The 11,189-nt window shown below is 45.1% G+C and overlaps 1 long non-coding RNA gene across 1 annotated transcript; it reads right to left on the minus strand.

Annotated features, from left to right (window-relative positions):
- Positions 1-2,038: 2,038 nt before the first annotated feature.
- Positions 2,039-4,560, minus strand: LOC112818241 (uncharacterized). Its single transcript, XR_003206541.2, has 3 exons — positions 4,497-4,560; positions 2,566-2,636; positions 2,039-2,123 (listed from the first exon to the last, which is right to left on the minus strand). It is a non-coding gene; the product is annotated as an uncharacterized lncRNA (long non-coding RNA).
- Between the last annotated feature and the right edge of the window lie 6,629 nt (positions 4,561-11,189).

The raw sequence follows: 11,189 nt of genomic DNA on the forward strand, positions 1-11,189 counted from the left end.
AGAATGAAGGGGGGGGAATCAGATGGGGAGATGAACCATGAGAGACTATGGACTCTGAAAAACAAACTGAGGGTTCTAGAGGGGAGGGGGGTGGGAGGATGTGTTAGCCTGGTGATGGGTATTAAAGAGGGCACGTTCTGCATGGAGCACTGGGTGTTATGCACAAACAATGAATCATGGAACACTACATCAAAAACTAATGATGAAATGTATGGTGATTAACATAACATAATAAAAAAAGAAAACCACACATTGAGATGTCACCCTACACAGTTAGAATGGCAAAAATTGACAAGGGAAGAAACATCAAAGGTTGGAGAGGTTGTGGAGAACGAGGAACGCTCTTACACAATTGGTGGGAATGCAAGTTGGTACAGCCACTTTGGAAACCGGTATGGAGGTTCCTCAAAAATTTAAAAATAGAGCTACCCTATGACCCAACAATTGCACTCCTGGGTATTTACCCCAAAGATACAGGTGTAGTGAAAAGAAGGGCCGTATGTACCCCAATGTTCATAGCAGCAATGTCCACAATATCCAAACTGTGGAAAGAGCTGAGATGCCCTTCAACAGATGAATGGATAAAGAAGATGGGGTCCATATATACAATGGAATATTACTCAGCCATCAAAAAGATGAATACCCAACATTGGCATGAACATGGATGGAGCTGGAGGAGATTATGCTAAGTGAAATAAGTCAAGCAGAGAAAGTCAATTATCATATGGTGTCACTTATTTGTGGAACATAAGGAATAGCATGGAGGACATTAAGAGAAGGAAGGGAAAAATGAAGGGGGTGAGGGTTCAGAGGGGGAGATGAACCATGAGAGACTATGGACTCTGAGAAACAAACTGAGGGTTTTAGAGGGAAGGGGGTTGGGGGATGGGTGAGCCTGGTAATGGGTAATAAGGAGGGCACATATTGCATGGGGCAATCGGTATTATACACAAACAGTGAATCATGGAACACTACATCAAAAACTAACGATGTACTGTATGGTGATTAACATGACATAATAAAAAAAATAAAAAATAAAAATCATAAAAAAAGAGAGAAAAGATTTCAGGAAGGATAGAGAATCTGTGACTTGGATTTACATGTATGTGCTTATTGAATCCTCACTATAAGCCTGCTTGTTATGGAGTGGTTATCCTTTGGTCAAGAGAAAAGGGTTAGGGTCAGATAGCTTTATTTATTTATTTTCTTAAAATTTTTATTGTTATGTTAATCACCATACATTACATCATTAGTTTTTGATGTAGTTTCCCATGATTCATTGTTTGCATATAACACCCAGTGCTCCATGCAGAACGTGCCCTCTTTAATACCCATCCCCAGGCTAACCCATCCCTCTCCCCCTCTCCCCTCTAGAACCCTCAGTTTGTTTTTCAGAGTCCATTGTCTCTCATGGTTCATCTCCCCCTCCGGTTTCCCCCCCTTCATTCTTCCCCTCCTGCTATCTTCTTCTTTATGTTTTTCTTAACATATATTGCATTATTTGTTTCAGAGTTACATATCTGTGATTCAACAGTCTTGCACACTTCACAGCGCTCACCATAGCACATACCCTCCCCAATGTCTATCACCCAGCCACCCCATCCCTCCCACCCCGCACCACTCCAGCAACCTTCAGTTTGTTTCCTGAGATTAAGAATTCTGAGGAAAGAAAAAAAAAAAGAATTCTGAGGAAAGGGAGTTTTAAGCAAACCTCCAGGTATGGCTGTGTTGAGGGAGGAATGTGGTATTATGTAAGTGGGAAATACCTCCTGAGGAAACACATACACACACACACACACACACACACACACACACACACACACACACACTGACAGTTAACAACACAGATGCACACAGCCACCCCCAACCCTCACACACCACAAACCATACCATCTGAATGACCTAGTGTCTCGTGGAATGTAGAACAGGGTCATAGTTCCTTACAGGACAGTTTGTCTCATTACATCTCAACACCCAATCCCAAAAGGAATGCAGAATCAGGGTTGTTCTGCAGACTGAAGCAGACAAGCATTTCTCACCTTCTTCATTGGTCACAGTAGTCCTGTAAAAGTAGATGTTGATAAAAAAAAGGGGGGGGGCTTTTTGTTCCCTTCTGCATCCACCTGCAATTAGAGGAACGAAAACAGTATGAAGAACGCATCACACTATACAGTGTTTACAGAGGTTTTGTTCTTTTTAGGAAACCAAATGGGAACCAGAGGTTGAGTCAATGGCCCTAGAACAAAACACAGTGGACATGGACAAAGCTTGAGCATTTCATACAAGATCTTGCAAGTTCATTTTGATCAGGAAACCAAAAATTCACTTTCATGGACAAACATTTCTGCTGAGGAAAATGCTCACTACCATATGGTTTGTAGCTGATGTTGTCATTCATAAAATACCCTATTGTATCAGATATCATTTGGTAACACACTCTCACTTGAAACTCTCCACACTGACATAATGAGATATATCATCTGAGATGTCCAGGCTCAGAATTTGATAGCTTAGTTCTATTGAAGAAGAAAAAAAATATGTCTCTCTTAGACAAAAAGAGTTTACCTTGGAGAGGGTTGGGGCTTCTTCTTCTACGCTCCAGCTGGGAAGCTCTTCAAGCAGGCCTTCGGTGGGAGCTAGGAGGAAAAAAAGGAACTGTCAGAGCCCTGGTGCTGAGCAACTAGCCAGGGTGCTTTGCTAGATGTGGACACAGTGTGGGAGTGTGCCTATGGGTGGTAAGTATTGACTGACCTCCTTGGTGGACAAAGGAAGACAGAGTAGAGGAACAGAAAAGAAATGAGAAACTGGACCTTTGGCTTTCTTGATAAGGGGAGTCTATTCAGTGTGAAAGAGTCAGTCTACAAAAGGTAAAGAGTAAAATGTGTGCTATGTTGTAATGACAGCGTCCCATGACCTCTCCTGCATCTTTGAGGTTCAGCTAAAGTGCTACTATCTTCTTTGGATTTTTTTTAGTTTCATTTTATTTTATTATGTTATGTTAGTCACCATACAATACATCATTAGTTTTTGATGTAGTGATCTGTGATTCTTGCCACTATCTTCTTTGAAAACCAGTTCTTCCCCCAGGATGCCCATTGGCCGCACCTGTACTGATTGTATCCTCTGTAAGATTTTCTGTCTTACTGGGAGACTGAAATCAATCCTAGGCAAATATCCTATTATACTTGTTCACTAATCAGTCATCCTAAAGTAAATCACTTATAGAATATTTGAAATACTGACATCCTACCATTTAAAAATACCCATTTTTACTTTTCTTTTCATTTAAATTCAAGTTAGTTAACATATAGTGTAATTTTGGTTTCAGGGTTAGAATTTTGTGATTATCCATCATGTGGTATTTTCCTTCCAGTCTTCCTTTCCTGTGCAGTGTGTGTGTGTGTGTGTGTGTGTGTGTGTGTCTGTCTGTCTGTCTGTCTGTCTGTCTGTGTGTCTCTGTGTGTCCATTCAGCCAAGGAGTAATTTTACTCCATGGGCCATTGAGCCAATGGGAAGTTCATTACAGAGAACCACAGAGTGTGGGCTGACACTTTCTAACCAGCTGTGCAGGGGATTTACAAAAAGGGTGTTAGGCAGCAAGCTAACAACTGAGTTTTCCATTGAGTTCCTATTTCCCACTGTCCATTGGGTGTGTGATCATAGGAGTAAAGCATTTGTAAAACTCAGGAAAATGTCCTCAAATACACTGAAATCTCTCCCTGCTTCTTCTCTGCTTCAGCCATGTCCAAGCAATGGCCAATGTTACCTGCACTGTCTTGCATGGGCCCTCTCACCTCTTAGAATCTGGGGGCTGACCAAGAGCATGTGGGCTTTCTAGGTGCATTGCACACCAGTGCTATTCCCAGTCAGATGTGAAGTGCCCCAATAACTGCTCTGCTTTATGTGGCTATTGAGGCCTCCTTCTAAGATTTTGGCAGTGTGTAGGACCTCTGTAGACACTGGTACTTCCTCCCGGGCATGGACTCAGATGCAGAAACTCCCTTGCTCTCTAATCACCCTGTGGCTGATAGATAAGTGCAGGTCAGTAGCCCAGAGCATCAACAGTGGGACCTAGATCATGGTTCACATTGTGACCTTTCCATGTAGGAAGTCAAGAGCTTGGGCCATTCATCTCTGGCAAGGAATATTGAAGCATTCCCCAGATACAAATGCAGTGGAGGAGGAAAGAGTCAAAGTAGGCAAAGCGTGCATGTGAGGAGTGTTCTCTTTTTTCTCTTTAGAAAGTCCACACTTGCACTGTGCTGGTTAAATGAGAAAGTGCCCCTGAGGAAATATGCGTGTGCACACACCACACACAAACACACACATGCAGTCATGTTTACACTCATGCCACACAGACTCACACATAGACACCCTCCAACCCTCATACACAAAAACCACACCTAAATAAACAACTTCCTTCTAGAGTCTGTAGAATATGGTTATAGTTTTTACAGGAAAGGCAGTTTATCTCACTGCTTCCCTACTCATATTACCAGTGGGAATCTGGAATCTGGGTGGTTCTCCAAAGCAGCCAGGGCAGCCCCACCTTCTTCATCACCTAGATTTTGTGTGAGAAAGGACAAATTCTAGAATACATACAATATTGATTTCCTCCTGCATCACTCTGGGAAGAGAGAAAAGAAACACTACAAGGATCACACACTTGTATACACTGTTTTCCATGTGATTTCAGGAAACCAGAACATATACAGTGGTTGAGTCAATGCTCTCCCAAATTAAAGAGGACACCTGTGGAAAAGGCTTGAACTATGAACATTGGGATGCATATGTCCCTTCTTTTCACTACATCTGTGTCTTTGGGGTAAATACCCAGGAGTCCAATTGCTGGGTCATAGGATAGCTCTATTTTTAAATTTTTGGAGGAACCTCCACACTGTTTTCCAAAGTGGCTGTACCAACTTGCATTCCCACCAACAGTGTAAGAGGGTTCCCCTTTCTCCACAACCTCTCCAACATTTGTTGTTTCTTGCCCTGTCCATTTTTGCCATTCTAACTGGTGTAAGGTGGTATCTCAATGTGGTTTTGATTTGAATTTCCCTGATGGCTAATGATGATGAACACTTTTTCATGTGTCTGTTAGCCATTTGTATGTCTTCTTCAGAGAAGTGTCTTTTCATATCTTCTGCCCATTTTTTGACTTGATTATTTGTTTTTTGGGTGTTGAGTTTGAAAAGTTCTTTATAGACCTTGGATGGCAGCCCTTTATCTGTAGTGTCATTTGCAAATATCTCCTATTCTGTGTGGCCTCCCCTCCAAAGTCTGTGATACAGGACATGTCTTTCTGCACAGGGCCAAGGGCAAAGTCAACATAGGCTGGACTCCTGCCTCCATCACTAATGCTGCCTGAAAGGTAAACAGGTTTAGCAGGTTTTATAGAATGATAGTAAGACCATGAAACTCAACATCTACCTTAAATGTTGCTCCATCAAGGAATCTAATCCTCTAAGGAAGGGAAACAAGGCAGGAGAGGAGTTGTGAGGGAGGAAGGTAATATCAGGCACAGACTGTTATGGGGACAGTGACCTCCTGAAGGAGTGACAGGAGGACACAGGCATCCACCTATTCCTGCTCATGGAGAGAATGTGAGGTTGGAAAAGCAAGTCAGGGAACAGAGACCTACTCCCTTCCTGCAGATGTAAAGGGTTGGAGCCTGGGGAGGACTCAGAGCTGAGGACGAGTCATCCAGAATTCAGGGTACTTCATCCCTGAAGCAGCAGTGTCTGTGTTCCCACCTCCAACTAACTCTGTGACTTCCTTTCCTACAGCCTCCCCCACGTCATCAGTACCTTTTCCACTCAAAGACTACTTTGCAGTTTCTGAGGATTCAGATGAACACAGCAACATGGTGCCTTGTAACATATTTCCTCCTTTCATCTCTTTTCACTTTCTCTCTCTGCAATGCATACATTCTCTTTGTAGCTCTCACCCATTGTCTCTTTTTATGAGGCTCACCCTGAGGAAGCTGGTTTCATCCAAGTACTTGAGGCCTTGCCTCTTCAATGGAAAGGTCTAGGAAATGTTTCTGCAGCCCCCCTCACCCTGTTCATTAGTACTGCCTTGGCCCCTGAACATGGGTCTGCACCACTGACTCATGGTGAGTAGTCCTGAATGGCCCAGCAGTGAGCCAGGCTGGGAATCAGAAGGGCTGAGCTGGACTGGCCCAGAGAAGGCTGGCCCTGAACTGGTCACATCCCACATGGGTGTTTTCCTACCCTGGGTGTCTCTGGTCATGCCCGATTCTTCCCTTCCTTTCAGATGTCAAAAACAGGACCCTAGAGAAAGAGCAGAGGGTGATGTTTCACAGGAGGAACATGAAGAGAAATTGTAAATGTGGGGTGCCTGCCATGAAAGGTTCATTCCTTCCCCAACTTACTTGGTGGATCTACAGTGGAATCAACAGAACTGCTGGGCTGACTGCTACTGCCTGCCACCATGAAGTAGACTAGAGTATAGTCATAATCCATGCAGCCCACTAGATTAGGCCCTGAGCACATCTCCCAGGGAACCAGTACCTAATCCATGCATGCACCTGAGCAGCAAGGGCTATTGTCCTCCAGCAGCTACTTAACTTGGAGTCAGGGCTCTGGGTGCCTGTAGGGCTACCATGGGCAGGCCTGGAGGTAGTGTGCATTGACTTATTTCTGAAGAGAGCCCTTGGAGATGTTCTTCATCTCACTCTGCAGGACACAACCCTGCCCTCCCAACCTGTTAAAGTCAACAGAGACTTTCTTCTGTTAATATCTAGGTGTGATGAGACATTTGGGGTTGGTTCAGACCACTCCCGATACCGGCATCTGGCAAATGAGTGAAGACATAGGCCCAACAGTGCTCATGCAAGCAGGACAGCTCACCTCACCCTGCTTTGTATCCCTCTGGGCCCATGGCAGGCACTGGTATTGAGGAGGGGACATTGTAGGATCCCCATCTGATTGGAGCTGTCCCTGTGCTTTGGTCCCCTGAGCCCATGAGAACCCTTGTGGGAGATAGGGGCTAACTTCATGGCACCATTTTCCAACATGACTTTTGAAGTTCTATAGATTCTGCCTTAATTGGCAGGCAAGGCCTTCAGGGGAAAGTAGTGCTATCTGCTCCCAATGCAAACATGTCCAGTGGTTCAGTATGTACACTGTGCCATCCTATTCCCTCTGTAGTACAGGAGCATCTAGTAACCACTATGCCACCCACAGCACCCAGATACGCCCAAGGCCAGTCCACAGAGGTCATATTGAGAGTTCTCAGAGAGACTGGGAAAGGGACTGCCAAGCAGCAGAAGTACCCCACAACCTTAGAGAGGCAAGGTTATTAGGGAAGATACCTTGATGGCATGGTGTATACCACCTTCTTTCAGTATCTGGGGATTCATGCAGGCTTCTCTTCCTTCTTAAAAGGCTTGGGTCCTGCAGAGATACCTCCAGCCCCAAGAGCTCAGAAGTATGTCCAACCAGAAATTCTACAACTCTTGTAAGAGCTGTCCCAAATAAAATGCCCTATGATCTCATACAGTTCTACCTCATGTTTCTCACAGCTGTAAAGGAGACCTCTACTCCTAGCAGCCCTATCTCTCTGGTGAACCCAGCAGGAGCACCCTTGTCATGAGGATGCTGCATCCATCCTCTACCCAGGGCTTGTTAGACCCCCAACTGCTGGGCCACCCACCATGCTGTTTTCCTCCAGGTCTGGATTGTCTTCCTTGGGGTCCCAGAGGCAAATGCTTGTTTTCAGGGAGTAGCTTCCTTGAGAATTACCCAAAGTCCAACTTCCTCCCAGGCTGGACCATGTGTGAGCCTCGTTTAGATGAGAAATGCATGGTTAGGCCTGACTCTGTGATCCTGGAGCCAACGGAGTGCCCACAGATACAGCATTCCATCCACACCCTTTGCCCTGCAACTTTGCCCAAAGGTGGGTGGTTTAAGGCTGTTGTTCCATCCCTGTGGTCTCAGTCTTCACAGAGCATTTGATGGAAGTGCTCATCTCCCATTTCCCTCCAGGCCTGGATGTGGTGGGACTCCTTCTGCCTAAGCTTGACTCTTCCCCTCTCCATGTTTCTTTCCCAGAACTCTCATGTCTTCTCCAAAACTTATTATAAGTCCTTGTATCTCTTCCTCTATATATTTCTCATGTACTTGTGCTCTATAAATCAAGGGTTCAAAGGCACTGATTTGGATGAGGGGTGGCATGGGAACAAGACCTGTTTCAATTTTCCTGTGGCTCAGCCAACAGGGTATTGTGAGTAGCACACCTTGGTGGCTAGAGGACTGACCCCAGATATGACAGTGGTTTAGGGTTTAAGGATGCAGCCCAGGGTATCAGGGGTCCCAGGGGACAGATGTACCAGGACACTTATCCCTGCTTGCTTGGAACCGCAGCTGCTCAAACATCTCTCAGACCCGTAGCAGGCTGGAGATACATACTGTAAACACCATGGGTGGGGGGAGAAAAAAGAGAGAGGGAAACAAACCATAAGATACTCGTAACAATAAAGAACAAGGTGCACCTGGGTGCCTCAGTTGGTTAGGCATCCACCTTCAGGGCAGGTGTTGATCTCAAGGTCCTGGAATAAAGCCCCACATTTAGCTCCCTGCTCAGCAGAGAGACTGATTTTCCCTCTCCCTCTGCCCCTTCCCCCGCCTCCACTTGTGTTTCTCTCTCTCTCAAATAAAAAAAATCTTTAAAAAATGGAGATCAAACAGGTTTGATGGAGGGAGGTGGGTGGGGCTGGGCTTTCTGGGTGATGGGTATTAATGAGGGCACTTCATATGATGAACTCAGGGTGTTGTATGCAAGTGATGAATCACTGAATTGTACTTCTGAAACCAACATTGCACTGTATGCTACCTAGCTAAAATTTAAATAAAAAATTGAAAAGAAAAAATAAGAAGGAATAAAAATAAAAATAAATACGAGCTGTCTCAGTACAGTAATTAAAAGAGTATCAGAATGGACTTTAAAAACACAGAAAGCACAAGAAACTCATTAGAAGAAACTCTCTTTAATGATCAGACTATAGATAAGTTAAAAGAAAAGAAGCAGAAAAAGTTAAGCAACCATGCTAACACAAATGAAATGTAAGCCAGAGTAGCTACATTCATTTCAGACAAAGCTGACTTCAGAACCAGGGATGAAGAGAGGCATTACCTGAAGAGGAGGGGGTCCATTCTCCTATAAGACATAAACATTCCTTCACCTACATGCATCTGACAATACAGCATCAAAGTATGTGACACAAAAACTGTTGATGAGGGGAAAGAAAAATGGAAAAATCCACTCCCTTGGTGGACAGACATTCGAATGCACAAATTCACTATTATAGCATGAAACCCTGCTCTTTCAGTAATTGATACATGCATTATTTTGCCTAGACCTAATGCTTTGCAGCACTCTATGATCAGCAGACTTGCGGCATGCCAGGGGTTTGTGCTGGTCTTCCATGAGAGGTGTCAGCCTCAAAGATTCTCAGATGAACTTGCCCTAGTGGAGATGCACCTGCAGGGCACAGGGGCCAGGGCTTGGTGTAAGGGGTTCTGGCCTCCACTTGGTGGCACTGTGTTGCTCACTGTAGTTGGTCGGTGCTGATGGGTGGAGGAGATAATGGCATCTCCCCACTCTCTTGTCCCCAGCAAGGGGCGTTCACAGCCACCACTCTTTAGAAAGCCCCCAGAGAAGAGCAAACACTCGCCCCTTTTGTGTCCCCACCTTCCATCACATCCCTGCCTTCACACTGTCTGCGTCCAAGCTGTTGGCCTGCCAACAGCACAGTACTGCTGTGTTTTATGTCAGGTGCAGCTGGGTTTCAAAACTCCCAGGTTTGAGGGACTGGTCTGGCATAGACTCTCAATGATTCTCTGGGGAGGGTCTAGCCACACTGTGGCCGGGTGTTGCTTTGTCCCAGAAAATGGTCACTTGACCATGCAATGGTTGATAGCTTATGGTAACGTGCAGCAAAAAGCCAGCCCCCAGGTTTCCTGCCCTCAGCTGGTGTCTTTCATCCTATTCTAATGAACAGGGAAGCAGGTTGGTACCTGCCTGGTCTTAGTGCCCAGAGAGTCCCTGCCACCTCTCCCAAATGCACTCCAAGAAGGGGAACTGTTTCTCACCAGGTGACCCAAGGGATCCTCAGACCACACTGACTACTCCCAGGCCTCCAGCCTCCATCCCCACAGGAGCACTGCCAAGCCCTCCAGGAATGAACATGGCAATGGTGTGGATTTCTAAATCCCAGAGGAAATATTCCTTCACCTATCCAGCTCTGGGAGTGGTCGTTAAGGAAGAGAAAAAGAAAAAAGAAGGATGGAAACAGGAAGGTGATGTGACAAGTCCTGTCAGTTAAGAGGGAGAGAGTTGACTTCTCACCCACCACCTGGCACACACTAGAACAAGTTAGTCTCCATATACAAGTGTCTGTGAGAGAGTTCTTGTGTCCCCACAGAATTCATCCACCACAGGTCCGAAACAAGAAGACACTCAATCCTTCATGTATAATTTCCCAAATGTTGTTAACCAGCAAAACCAAGATTTGACATCTGATAGTGGCAAAGAGAGGAAAGTATAGGGAAAGATACTTTTTAGAGAGCAGAGCAAGAAAAGATGTTTACAAACCTAGCACACTCAAGGCCCCTGAAGTCAACTCCTCTTACTATTAGGTCATGAAATTATGAAATGAACAAATCCAACTTCTACACATATTTCCCTTTCTTTTCTGATTTCATATGCACCTTCCTCAGTCTCCAGATCAGCATGTGCACCCGACTCTTCCCAAGGAACCCTCTCCCATTGGTTTTTACTCAGTGTCCTTTCCTACCTGGAGAGTCTTCCACCTCACTGCTGGAGCCCTTGATGCTCTCCACAAGCAAATCTCTAGAAACACAAGCAGGAGGAAACATGTTAGTAGAGAGAGGGGCCCAGCTATTCCTCCTACTCTGGTTCAGATTAGGGTGGGTCATACAGCATCTCCCTGACCTTTCTAGTAGGTTCGCAGACCTTTGCTGGGCTTGAGGGGGTCAAAAGACTTCAGCAAGACAATGATCACAGTGGCAAACCTTCAAATGAGACCGAGATGCTAAAGGAATCATCATTTACATTCTCAGTTCTACAGGCCCATTATAACTGTCACTTCCAAATTTAGCAATAGGAAATTCCCTCTGTTATAGAAAACATGAAATGTTCCT

The sequence above is a fragment of the Callorhinus ursinus genome, unplaced genomic scaffold, assembly GCF_003265705.2.
Source record: "Callorhinus ursinus isolate GAN/ISIS: 27379988/994484 unplaced genomic scaffold, GSC_fseal_2.0 scaffold1437, whole genome shotgun sequence".
NCBI classification, from domain to species: domain Eukaryota; kingdom Metazoa; phylum Chordata; class Mammalia; order Carnivora; family Otariidae; genus Callorhinus; species Callorhinus ursinus.